The sequence below is a fragment of the Coregonus clupeaformis genome, unplaced genomic scaffold (assembly GCF_020615455.1).
Source record: "Coregonus clupeaformis isolate EN_2021a unplaced genomic scaffold, ASM2061545v1 scaf1185, whole genome shotgun sequence".
Lineage (NCBI taxonomy): Eukaryota > Metazoa > Chordata > Actinopteri > Salmoniformes > Salmonidae > Coregonus > Coregonus clupeaformis.
Window position 1 is genome coordinate 134,076 of NW_025534639.1, and position 13,425 is coordinate 147,500.

The 13,425-nt window shown below is 52.9% G+C and overlaps 1 pseudogene; it reads right to left on the reverse strand.

Annotated features, from left to right (window-relative positions):
* LOC123486381 overlaps positions 1-13,425 on the reverse strand; it is a 102,377-nt pseudogene that overhangs the window by 72,762 nt on the left and 16,190 nt on the right.

Here is a 13,425-nt window from a genome sequence, read left to right on the forward strand (position 1 = left end):
ACCAACAGACAAAACCTTAGATGTGACCAACCAGACAAAACCTTAGTATGTTGACCAACCAGACAAAACCCTAGTATGTTGACCAACCAGACCTAGATGTTGACCAACCAGACAAAACCTTAGCATGTTGACCAACCAGACAAAACCTCAGCATGTTGACCAACCAGAGAAAACCTTAGTATGTTGACCAACCAGAAAAACCTTAGTATGTTGACCAACCAGACAAAACCAAGTTGACCAACCAGACAAAATAATGTGACCAACCAGACAAAACTAGTATGTTGACCAATCAGACAAAACCTTAGTATGTTGACCAACCAGACCTTAGCATGTTGACCAACCAGACAAAACCCTAGATGTTGACAACCAGACAAAACCTTAGCATGTTGACCAACAGAAAAACTTAGATGTGACAACAGAAAAACAGCAGTGACCAACCAGACAAAACCTTAGATGTGACCAACCAGACAAAACCTACATGCTAGTGTAAATAACAACCTCTGCAGCGCTGAGTCTGCTAACCACTAAGCAGGAAGAAACCGAGAGATAGAATGACTGTGCGCTGGTGGAATGTTGTAACAAGACGTAGACTGACCCACAGTATTAAATAGAACAGGTTATAGTTATAGAATCATGGCTGCATCCCCAAACAGCACCCACCCACATAGTGAACTACTTTTCACCAAAGCCCTATGGACCCTGGTCTAAAGTAGTACACTATATAGGGAGTTATGGACCCTGGCCTAAAGTAGTACACATATAGGGAGTCCTATGGACCCTGGTCTAAAGTAGTACACTATATAGGGAGTCCTATGGACCCCCTGGCTCTAAAGTAGTACACTATAGAGGGAGTCCTATGGACCCTGGTCTAAAGTAGTACACTATATAGGGAGTCCTATGGACCCTGGTCTAAAGTAGTAGATATATAGGGAGTCCATGGACCTGGTCTAAAGTAGACACAATAGGGAGTCTATGGACAGGTCTAAAAGTAGTACATACATAGGGAGTCCTATGGACCCCGGTCTAAAGTAGTAACTATAAGGAGTCTATGGACCCTGGTCTAAAGTAGTACACATATAGGGAGTTATGGACCTGGTCTAAAGTAGTAACTAATAGGGAGTTAGTGGACCCTGGTCTAAAGTAGTACATATATAGGGAGTTATGGACCCGGGTCTAAAGTAGTACATATATAGGAGAGGACGTCCAAAGTAGTACACTACATAGGGAGTATGGAGGTTAAAGTAGTACACTAAAGGAGTCCTATGGACGTTAAAGTAACATAATAGGGAGTATGGACCTGGTAAAGAGAACAAGAGTATGGACCCTGGTAAAGTAGTAACAAAGGGAGTCTATGGACCCTGGCTCTAAAGTAGTACACTATATAGGGAGTCCTATGGACCCTGGTCTAAAGTAGTACACTATATAGGGGAGTCCTATGGACCCTGGTCTAAAGTAGTACACTATATAGGGAGTAGGGTGCCATTTGGGAAGCAGTTATGGGCTGATGACTCACCCACGATGCAGTGACTCGGAGAATTTAAGGCTGGCATAGATGAACTCCTTGACCGGGAAGATCTGAGGAACAGACTGAGACATGGGCAGCTGGAAAGTTTGGTTGGGGACAACAGATAAAACACAGGTTATTTGGAAAGTCTTGAGTTGGGGACAGCAGATAAAACACAGGTTATTTGGTTTACTGACTAAGCCCCTTGGACCATAAGGAGTAGGCATCGACTTTAAAACACATTAAGCATTTTACATTTAAATCACATGGAATGTGGGAAGTTAGTGTTTAAGGGGTGTTGAATGAAGGACAAACCTTTAATTTCTGCGACGTGGAAGGGGGAATCTATAATAACAGACTTGTAACTTCTTCGGTTTCGACAGGGATCGGAGTAGTTGTCAATTCAAAGATCTCCTGAAGACCAGAGCCATTTCTTCGGCAGCGCTCACTGTACTGGTCTCTGATCTAAAACAGCAGGTCAAACAGTCTGTTCACTGGGAAGAAACAGAGAGAGAAGGGGATGGGGAGGTACAAAAGAGGATCAATCTGTAGGTCCACTGGTTAATGACCAACCTGCTTGGCTATTGGGTATTGTATTAGGATCCCCCATTAGCTGTTGCGAAAAGCAGCAGCTACTCTTCCCGGAGTCCACACAGAACATGAAACGTGACATAATACAGAACATTGATAGAATTAACAGCTGTTACTCATACCTTTATAAGAGCTTAGATTTAATTCAGAAGACCTGGACAAGTTCACCTGTAAAGTAGTCTGCAAATATGACAATGAGGGAATTTTCAGGTCCAGCACCAGGTCAGGATCACTGAGTAGATGGAGAGGAAATGAGAGGGGATAAAAAAGTCTGTTTCTTCACATTAAATGGAAAAGGGACAGTTTACTCCCGGTCTCTGGGTGAGGCAAGGGCTTATTCTAGAAGTGTTAGGAATGATCATTGGTATTAGGAACCTCCTTCCCGGTAGGCCCTCCCAGTGAGCAGTTGAGCAGGGGTCCATCTGAGATTGATCTGACGAAAAGAGCTAGTATCTGAGCCTAATGGGGACAGACTGCAACAATAACAGCAGATGAATAGGTGAATATGGTAAAGTGCTGTGTGTGAGGGCCAGGAGAGTGTGGGGAGGAGGAGGCAGCAGGGGACAGGCAGAGTGTGTGGAGGAGGAGGCAGCAGGGGACAGGAGAGGTGTGGAGGAGGAGGAGGCAGGGGAGCAGGCAGAGTGTGAGGAGGAGAAGAGGGGACAGGAGAGTGGGTGGAGGAGGAGGCAGCAGGGGACAGGCAGAGTGTGTGGAGGAGGAGGCAGCAGGGGACAGGCAGAGGGGGGGAGGAGGAGAGGGAAGGAGAGGTGTGGAGGCAGCAGGGGACAGGCAGAGTGTGTGGGAGGAGGAGGCAGAGGGGAAGAGAGGGGGGGAGGAGGAGGAGAGGGACAGGGCAGAGTGTGTGGAGGAGGAGGAGAGGGGACAGGCAGAGTGTGTGGAGGAGGAGGAGAAGGGGACAGGCAGAGTGTGTGGAGGAGGAGGAGAGGGGACAGGAGGAGTGTGGGGAGGGGAGGAGAGGGGAAAGAGGGTGTGTGGAGGAGGAGGCAGCAGGGGACAGGGCAGAGAGTGTGTGGAGGAGGAGGAGAGGGGAAGAGAGTGTGTGGAGGAGGAGGCAGCAGGGGACAGGCAGAGTGGTGTGGAGGAGGAGGCAGCAGGGGACAGGCAGAGGTGTGTGGAGGAGGAGGAGAGGGGACAGGCAGAGTGTGTGGAGGGAGGAGGAGAGGGGAAGGCAGAGTGTGGGAGGAGGAGCAGGGAAGGAGGGTGTGGAGGAGGAGGGAGCAGGGGACAGGAGAGGTGGGGAGGAGGAGGAGCAGGGGAAGGAGATGGAGGAGGAGGGGAAAGAGGTGTGGAGGAGGAGGAGCAGGGCAGAGTGTGGGAGAGAGGAGCAGGGGAGAGGAGAGGTGTGGAGGAGGGGAGAGGGGACAGCAGAGTGTGTGGAGGAGGAGGAGAGGGGACAGGCAGAGTGTGTGGAGGAGGAGGAGCAGGGGACAGGCAGAGGGAGGAGGAGGAGGCAGCAGGGGACAGGCAGAGGGTGTGGAGGAGGAGGCAGCAGGGGACAGGCAGAGGTGGGGAGGAAGAGGGACAGGAGAGTGTGGGAGGAGGAGGCAGAGGGGAAGGCAGAGGGTGTGGAGGAGGAGGCAGCAGGGGGAAGGCAGAGTGTGGAGGAGGAGAAGGGGACAGGCAGAGGGGAGGGAGGAGAGGGGACAGGCAGAGGTGTGTGGAGGAGGAGGCAGCAGGGGACAGGCAGAGGTGTGTGGGAGGAGGAGGCAGCAGGGGACAGGCAGAGTGTGTGGAGGAGGAGGAAGCAGGGGACAGGCAGAGTGTGTGGAGGAGGAGGCAGCAGGGGACAGGCAGAGTGTGTGGAGGGAGGAGGCAGCAGGGGACAGGCAGAGGGGGAGAGAGGGGGAAAGGAAATAGTAGGGATGATGGTAATATAGGGGATCACAGGGTTCACAACAGGGTCCTGGGGACCAACAAAGGCCTGGTAAACCCCGCTGCTGGGTTAATGGACTGCTACCCTGGCCTTCTCACTGCTAGGGGACTTTAGCCCCTGCTGGGTTAATGTGACTGCTATGGCCCCTCACTGCTAGGGGACTTTAGCCCGCTGGGGTTAATGTGACTGCTACCCTGGCCCCCCACTGCTAGGGGGACTTTAGCCCCTGCTGGGGTTAATGGACAGCAACTGCTAGGGATTATCCCTGCTGGGCTGATGTGACTGCTACCTGGCCCCCCCACTGCAGGGGGACTTTATCCCCTCTGGGGTTAATGTGACTGCTACCTGGCCCTCCACGGGGAATGTGACGCTACCGGCCCCCTCCCACTGCTAGGGTTAATGTGACTGCCACCCTGGCCCCCTCTCACTGCTAGGGAAGTTAATGTGACTGCTACCCGGGCCCTCTCACTGCTAGGGGACTTTAGCCCCCTGCTGGGTTAATGTGACCACTACCTGGCCCTCTCACGCTAGGGGACTTTAGCCCTGCTAGGGTTAATGTGACTGCTACCCTGGCCCCCCTCACCGCTAGGGGACTTTATCCCCCGCTGGGTTAATGTGACTGCCACCTGGCTCCCTCACTGCTAGGGGACTTTATCCCCCGGCTGGGTTAATGTGACTGCTACCCGGCCCCCCTCACTGCTAGGGGGACTTTAGCCCCTGCTGGGGTTAATGTGACTGCTACCCGGGCCCTCTCACTGCTAGGGGACTTTATCCCCTGCTGGGTTAATGTGACTTAGGTCCCTGCAGGGGACTTATCCCCGCTGGGTTAATGGATGTACGCCCTCCTCACTGCTAGGGTTAATGTGACTGCTACCGGCCCTCTCACTGCTAGGGGACTTTATCCCCCTGCTAGGGTTAATGTGAGCTGCTACCCTGGCCCCCTCACCGCTAGGGGGGTTAAGTGACTGCTACCCCGGCCTCTCTCACCGCTAGGTTAATGTGACCGCTACCCTGGCCCTCTCACTGCTAGGGGGACTATCCCGCTGGGGTAATGTGACTGTACCTGGCCCTCTCACCGCTAGGGGGACTTTAGGCCCCGCTGGGGTTAATGGGACTGCTACCTGGCCCTCCCCACCGCTAGGGGACTTAGTGGGGTTAATGTGACTGCTACTGGCCCTCTCACTGCTAGGGGATTTAGCCCCCGGCTAGGGTTAATGTGACTGCTACCCTGGCCCCCTCACTGCTAGGGGACTCTTAGCCCTGCTGGTTAATGTGAGCTACCCTGGGCCTCTCAGCTGCTAGGGGACTTATCCCCTGCCGGGTTAAGGTGACTGCTACCCCGGCCCCCCCACTGCTAGGGGGGTTAATGTGACTGCTACCCTGGCCCCCTCACTGCTAGGGGGACTTTATCCCCTGCTGGGGTTAATGTGACTGCCACCCCGGCCCCTCTCACTGCTAGGGGGTTAATGTGACGCTACCTGGTCCCCCCACTGCTAGGGGACTTATCCCCTGCTGGGTTAATGTGACTGCTATGGCCCCTCTCACCGCTACCCTGGCTCTCTCACCGCTAGGGGACTTTAGCCCCTGCTGGGTTAATGTGACTGCTACCCCGGAGCCCTCTCACTGCTAGGGGACTTTAGCCCCTGCTGGGTTAATGTGACTGCTACCCTGGTCTCTCACTGCTAGGGGGACTTTATCCCCTGCTGGTTAATGTGACTGCTACCGGGCCCCCCCCACTGCTAGGGGACTTACCTGCTGGGGGTTAATGTGACTGCTACGCCTACTGCTAGGTTAATGGATGTAATGCTCTACTCTAGGGGAGTTTAGCCCCTGCTAGGGTTAATGTGACTGCTACCCTGGCCCCCCCACTGCTAGGGGGGTTAATGTGACTGCTAGCCTGGCCCCTCTCTCTCACTGCTACGGCCTCTCACTGCTAGGGGACTTTAGCCCCTGCTGGGTTAATGTGACTGCTACCTGGCCCTCTCACTGCTAGGGGGTTAATGTGACTGCTACCTGGCCCCCTCCCACTGCTACCCGTGAGCTCTCTCACTGCTAGGGGATTTATCCGGGGGTTAATGTGACTGCTACCCTGGCCCTCTCACTGCTAGGGTTAATGTGATGCTACCCGGCCCTCGTCACTGCTAGGGTTAATGTGACTGCTACCTGGCCCCCCCTCACTGCTAGGGGGACTTTATCCCCGGCTGGGGTTAATGTGACTGCTACCTGGCCCCCTCACTGCTAGGGGACTTTAGCCCCTGCTAGGGGTTAATGTGACTGCACCGGCCCTCTCACTGCTAGGGGACCTTATCCCCTGCAGGGTTATGTGACTCTACCCTGGCCCTCTCACTGCTAGGGGACTTTAGCCCCTGCCGGGGTTAATGTGACTGCTACCCTGGCCCTCCTCACTGCAGGGTTAATGGGACTGCTACCCCGGCCCTCTCCTCACTGCTGGGTTAATGTGACTGCTACGGCCTCTCACTGCTAGGGGACTTTAGGCCCTGCTGGGTTAATGACGATACCGGCCCCCCCACTGCAGGGTTAATGGACTGCTACCCGGCCCTCCCACCGCTAGGGGGACTTTAGCCCCTGCTGGGTTAATGTGACTGTACCCGGCCCCCCCACTGCTAAGGGGGTTAAGAATACCGGCCCTCCTCACTCGCTACCCCCGGCCCTCTCACTGCTAGGGGACTCTTATCCCCTGTGGGAGTTAATGGACTGCACCCTGGCCCCCTCACCGCTAGGGTTAATGTGACTGCTACTGGGCTCTCACTGCTAGGGGGACTTTAGCCCCTGCTAGGGTTAATGTGACTGCTACCCCGGCCCCCCACTGCTAGGGTTAATGTGACTGCTACCCGGCCCCCTCCCACTGCTAGGGGACCTACCCTGGGTTAATGTGACTGCAACCCTGGCCCCTCACTGCAGGGGACTTATCCCCTCCGGGTTAATGTGACTGCTACCCGGCCCTCTCACCGCTAGGGGGACTTTAGCCCCCGCTGGGGCTAATGTGACGCTACCCTGGCCCCTCTCACTGCTAGGGGACTTAGCCCTGCGGGTTAATGTGACTGCTACCTGGCCCTCTCAGCAGGGGGACTATCCCCTGCTGGGTTAATGTGACTGCTACCCCGGCCCTCTCACTGCTAGGGGACTTATCCCCTGTAGGGTTAATGTGACAGCTACCCTGGCCCTCTCACTGCCAGGGGACTTTATCCCCCCGGGGTTAATGTGACTGCTACCCTGGCCCTCTCACTGCTAGGGGACTTTATCCCCTGCCGGGTTAACGTGACTGCTACCCTGGCCCCTCTCACTGCTAGGGGACATTAGCCCCTGCTGGGTTAATGTGACTGCTACTGGCCCTCCCACTGCTAGGGGACTTTAGCCCTGCGGTAATGTGACTGCTACTGGCCCTCTCACGCAGGGGATATACCTGCTGGGTTAATGTGAGCACCCGGCCCCCCCACCGCTAGGGGACTTAGCCCCTGCTGGGTAATGTGACTGCCACCCCGGCCCTCTCACTGCTAGGGGGTTAATGTGACTGCTACCCTGGCCCTCCCCTCACCGCTACCCTGGCCCCCTCACTGCTAGGGGACTTTATCCCCTGCTGGGGTTAATGTGACTGCCACCCTGGCCCCCCTCTCACCGCTAGGGGTTAATGTGACTCTACCTGGCCCCTCTCACTGCTAGGGGACTTTAGCCCCGTAGGGTTAATGGAGCTACTGGCTCTACGAGTTAATGGATCAGCAACCTGGCCCCTCTCACTGCTAGGGGACCTTATCCCCCTGCTGGGTTAATGAGACAGCTACCGGGCCCTCTCACTGCTAGGGTTAATGTGACTGCTACCCGGGCCCCCCCCACTGCTAGGGGACTTTATCCCCCAGGGTTAATGTGACTGCTACCCTGGCCCTCTCACTGCTAGGGGGACTTTAGCAGCTGGGGTTAATGTGACTGCTACCCTGGCCTCTCACTGCTAGGGGACTTTAGCCTGCTAGGGTTAATGTGACAGGCTACCGGCCCTCTCACTGAGGGGACTTTATCCCCGGCTGGGAAGGACGCACCCGGACCTCTCACTGCTAGGGGACTTGAGCCCCTGCGGGGTTAATGTGAGCTACCCGGCCTTTCATCTAGGGTTAATGTGACTGATACCCCGGCCCCCTCACCGCTAGGGGACCTTAGCCCTGCTGGGTTAATGTGACTGCCACCCTGGCCCTCTCACTGCTAGGGGACTTTAGCCCCTGCTGGTTAATGTGAGCTAACCCTGCCCTCTCACGCTAGGGGACTTTAGGGGTTAATGTGACTGCTCACCCGGCCCCCCACTGCTAGGGGACCTTAGCCCCCGCTGGGTTAAGGACTGTACTGGCCCTCTCTCACTGTGGGTTAATGGACTACGGGCTCCACTGCTAGGTTAAGGTGATTGCTACCCCGGCCCTCTCACGCTAGGGGACTTTAGCCCGGGTTAATGTGACTGCTACCCGGGCCCTCCTCACTGCTAGGGGACTTTAGCCCCTGCTGGGTTAATGTGACTGCTACCCTGGCCCTCTCACTGCTAGGGGACCTTTAGCCCCTGCTGGGAATAATGTGACTGCTACCCTGGCCCTCTCTCACCGCTGGGTTAATGTGACTGCTACCCTGGCCCTCCCACTGCTAGGGGACTTTAGCCCCCGCTGGGTTAATGTGACTGCTAGCCCGGCCCTCTCACTGCTAGGGGACTCTATCCCCTGCTAGGGTTAATGTGACTGCTACCCTGGCCCTCTCACTGCTAGGGGACTTTATCCAGGGTAATGGACGCTACCCGGCCCTCTCAGTAGGGGACTTTATCCTGCCAGGGTAGTGTGACTGCTACCCGGCCCTCTCACCGCAGGGGACTTTACCGCTGGTAATGTGACGCTACCTGGCCCTCCCACTGCTAAGGGATCAATCCAAAAAGACACAGGGAGCCATGACCAAGATTGTCATGGTCAGCCAGGACACTCGCTCCCCCATAGGGTGTGTGTGTGTGTGTGTGTGCGTGGAGCTGTAATGACAGTATGTATGTGTGTTTGTGTGTGAGTGGTATCACAGAGTGAATGGGTTGTGTGGAGCACACAGTGTGTGTGTGTTGTGTGTGAGGGCGACTCACAGAGTGTGGTGTGTTGAGGGATACAGAGGACGGTGTGTGTGAGGAGACACAGAGTGTAGTGGGTTTGTGTGTGAGCGAACAGAGTGTAGTGTGTTTGTGTGGAGAACAGTGTACGAGTGGTGTGAGACAGAGGAGTGGTTTGTGTGGAGCGGAACAAGAGAGTGTTGAGAGGAAGACGAAGGGCATGTCACAGTTCATCAGTAAAGGTGGTACAGTCCCTGGTGGGGCAGAATGGATCCTCCACAGAAAAAATGATGAAGTATCACGTAACCCCATGTTGTGCTGACCCAGGAAACACACATTATAGGTGGAGGTTTAGAGGAACAACTACTAATAATGGATGGAGAAGAGAAGGGAACAGAGAGAGGGGAACAGAGAGAGGGGAACAGATAGAGGGAACAGATAGAGGGAACCGAGTAGAGGGAACAGATAGAGGGGAACAGAAGAGGGGGAACAGATAGAGGGGAAAGATAGAGGGGAAAGAAGAGGGGAAGAAGAGGGGAACAAGAGGGGAAAGAAGAGGGGGACAGATAGGGGGAAATAGAGGGGAACAGATAAGAGGGAAGAGAGAGGAAAGATAGAGGGGAACAGATAGAGGAACAGATAGAGGGGAACAGATAGAGGGGAACAGAGAGAGGGAAAAAAAGACAGAAGAGGGAAAGATAGAGGGGAACAGATAGAGGGGAAAGATAGAGGGGAACAGATGAGGGGAACAGATAGAGGGGAACAGATAGAGGGGAACAGAGAGAGGGGAACAGAGAGAGGGGGAACAGATAGAGGGGAACAGATAGAGGGGAGAACAGATAGAGGGGAACAGATAGAGGGAAGAGAGAGGGGAACAGATAGAGGGGAAACAGATAGAGGGGAACAGATAGAGGGGAACAGATAGAGGGAACAGAGAGAGGGATAGAGAGAGGGGAACAGATAGAGGAAAGATAGAGGGAACAGAAGAGGGAACAAGAAGGGAACAGAGAGAGGGGAACAGATAGAGGGGAACAGAGAGAGGGGAACAGAGAGAGGGATAGAGAGAGGGGAACAGATAGAGGGGAACAGATGAGGGGAACAGATAGAGGGAACAGATAGAGGGGAACAGATAGAGGGGAACAGAGAGAGGGGAACAGAGAGAGGGATAGAGAGAGGGGAACAGATAGAGGGGAAACAGAGTAGAGGGGAAACAGATAGAGGGGAACAGATAGAGGGGAACAGATAGAGGGGAACAGATAGAGGGGGAACAGAAGAGGGGAACAGTAGAGGGAACAGATAGAGGGGAACAGAGAGAGGGGAAACAGATAGAGGGGAACAGATAGATGGGAACAGAGAGAGGGGAACAGATAGAGGGAACAGATAGAGGAAGAGAGGGGGAACAGATAGAGGGGGAACAGATAGAGGGGAACAGAAAAAAAGAAGAGGGGAACAAGAGGGAACAGATAAAAATAGAGGGGAAAATAGAGGGGAAAGATAGAGGAACAGATAGAGGGAAAGATAGAGGGGAACAGATAGAGGGATAGAGAGGGGGAACAGATAGAGGGATAGAGAGAGGGGAACAGAAGAGGGGAAACAGATAGAGGGAAAGATAGAGGGGAACAGAAGAGGGGAAATAGAGGGAACAGATAGAGGGAACAGATAGAGGGAACAGAGAGAGGGGAAAAGATAGAGGGGAACAGAGAGAGGAACAGATAGAGGGATAGAGAGAGGGGAACAGATAGAGGGATAGATAGAGGGATAGAGAGGGGGAACAGATAGAGGGGAACAGATAGAGGGGGAACAGATAGAGGGGAACAGATAGAGGGGAACAGAGAGAAAGGGAACAGATAGAGGGATAGAGAGGAACAGATAGAGGGGAACAGATAGGGAACAAAGAAGAGGAACAAGAGGGAAGAGGGGAAACAGATAGAGGGGAACAGATAGAGGGGAACAGATAGAGGGGAACAGATAGAGGGGAAAATAGAGGGAACAGATAGAGGGAAAGATAGAGGGAACAGATAGAGGGGAACAATAGAGGGGAACAGATAGAGGGGAACAGATAGAGGGGAACAGATAGAGGGGAACAGAAGAAGGGAACAGATAGAGGGATAGAGAGAGGGGAACAGATAGAGGGGAACAGATAGAGGGGAACAGATAGAGGGATAGAGAGGGGAACAGATAGAGGGATAGAGAGAGAGGGGAACAGATAGAGGGGAAAGATAGAGGGGAAAGATAGAGGGGAAACAGATAGAGGGACAGAAGGGAAAGATAGAGGGAACAGATAGAGGGAACCATAGAGGGAACAGATAGAGGGAACAGATAGAGGGGAACAGATAGAGGGGAACAGATAGAGGGAAACAGATAGAGGGGAAACAATAGAGGGGAACAGATAGAGGGGAACAGATAGAGGGGAACAGATAGAGGGGAACAGATAGAGGGGAACAGATAGAGGGGAACAGAGAGAAGGGAACAGATAGAGGGATAGAGAGAGGGGAACAGATAGAGGGAACAGATAGAGGGGAACAGATAGAGGGATAGAGAGGGGGAACAGATAGAGGGATAGAGAGGGAAAGATAGAGGGATAGAGAGAGGGGAACAGAGAGGGGAAAGATAGAGGGAAAGATAGAGGGAACAGATAGAGGGGAAAGATAGAGGGAACAGATAGAGGGAACAGATAGAGGGGAAAGAGAGAGGAACAGATAGAGGGGAACAATAGAGGGAACAGTAGAGGGAACAGATAGAGGGAAACAGATGAGGGGAACAGATAGAGGGGAACAGAAGAGGGGGAACAGATAGAGGGGAACAGATAGAGGGGAACAGATAGAGGGGAACAGATAGAGGGGAACAGAGTAGAGGGGAACAGATAGAGGGGAACAGATAGAGGGGAAGAGAGTAGAGGGAAAAGAGGGGAACAGATAGAGGGGAACAATAGGGGAACAGATAGAGGGGAACAGATAGAGGGGAACAGATAGAGGGGAACCAATAGAGGGAGAAGAGACAGAATGAAGAACAGAAGCTGGTCTCATCCTCACCATGTTAGACTGAGGCTGCAGCACCAGCCTGGCGTCGTTCCCGTAGTAGTTCAAAGGTTTTTGTACCCTGGAAACACAGACAGAACAACAACCAGATGTTTACGATGTAGAAAGTGAAGATCTGAGTGGATGTGCAGGGGTAAAAAATAATAGGAAGACAAGAGTGGATGTGCAGGGGTACCAGGAATAACATGGCTAAGGAACACAGTACGAGTGGTGTGCAGGGTACCAGAAAAAGGCAATACAGAAGTAGAAGAGTGGATGTGCAGGGGTACCAGGTAATAACATGGTATATAAGAACACCAAGAGTGAATGTGCAGGGGGACCAGGTAATAAAGTATATAAGGAGAAAGAGGGATGTGAGGGTACCAGGAAAGGAAAAACCAGACTGAGAATGTGCAGGGGGTACAGGTAAAACATGGCTATATACAGAAGTACAGTACTGAGTGAATATGCAGGGGGTACCAGGTAATAACATGGCTATATACAGAAGCACCAGATGAGTGGATGTGCAGGGGTACAGGTAATAAATGGTATATAAGGAAGTACATACTGAGTGGATGTGCAGGGGGTACCAGGTAATAACATGGAATATACAGGAGACAACTGAGTGGATGTGAGGGGAACAGAATAACAAGGAAAAGAAAAATGAGTGGATGTGCAGGGGACAGAATAAAGGCTATATAAGGAAGCACCAGTACTGAGTGGATGTGCAGGGTACCAGTAATAACATGGTATATACAGAAGTACCAGTATGAGTGGATGTGAGGGACAGGTAATAAATGATATACAGGAAGTACCAACTGAGTGGATGTGAGGGGTACCAGTAAAAAGGCATATACAGGAAGTACCAACTGAGTGGATGTGCAGGGGTACAGGTAATAACATGGATATATACAGGAAGTACAGAGAGGGATGTGCAGGGGGTACCAGGTAATAACATGGCATATACAGGAAGTACCAGACTGAGTGGATGTGCAGGGGTACAGGTAATAACATGTAAAGGAACAAGAGAGTGGATGTGAAGGGGGTACAGGTAATAACAGGTATATACACAGGGTACCAGATTGAGTGGAGTGAGGGTACCAGGTAATAACATGGTATATAACAGGGTACCAGTACTGAGTGGATGTGCAGGGGTACAGGTAATAACATGGTTATATACAGGAAGTACCAGTACTGGAGTGGAGTGCAGGGGTACCAGGTAATAACATGGCTTATACAGGAAGTACAGTATGAGTAATGTGCAGGGGTACCAGGTAATAACATGAGTATATACACAGGGTACAAACTGAAAGGAAGGGGTACAGGTAATAAATGGATATAT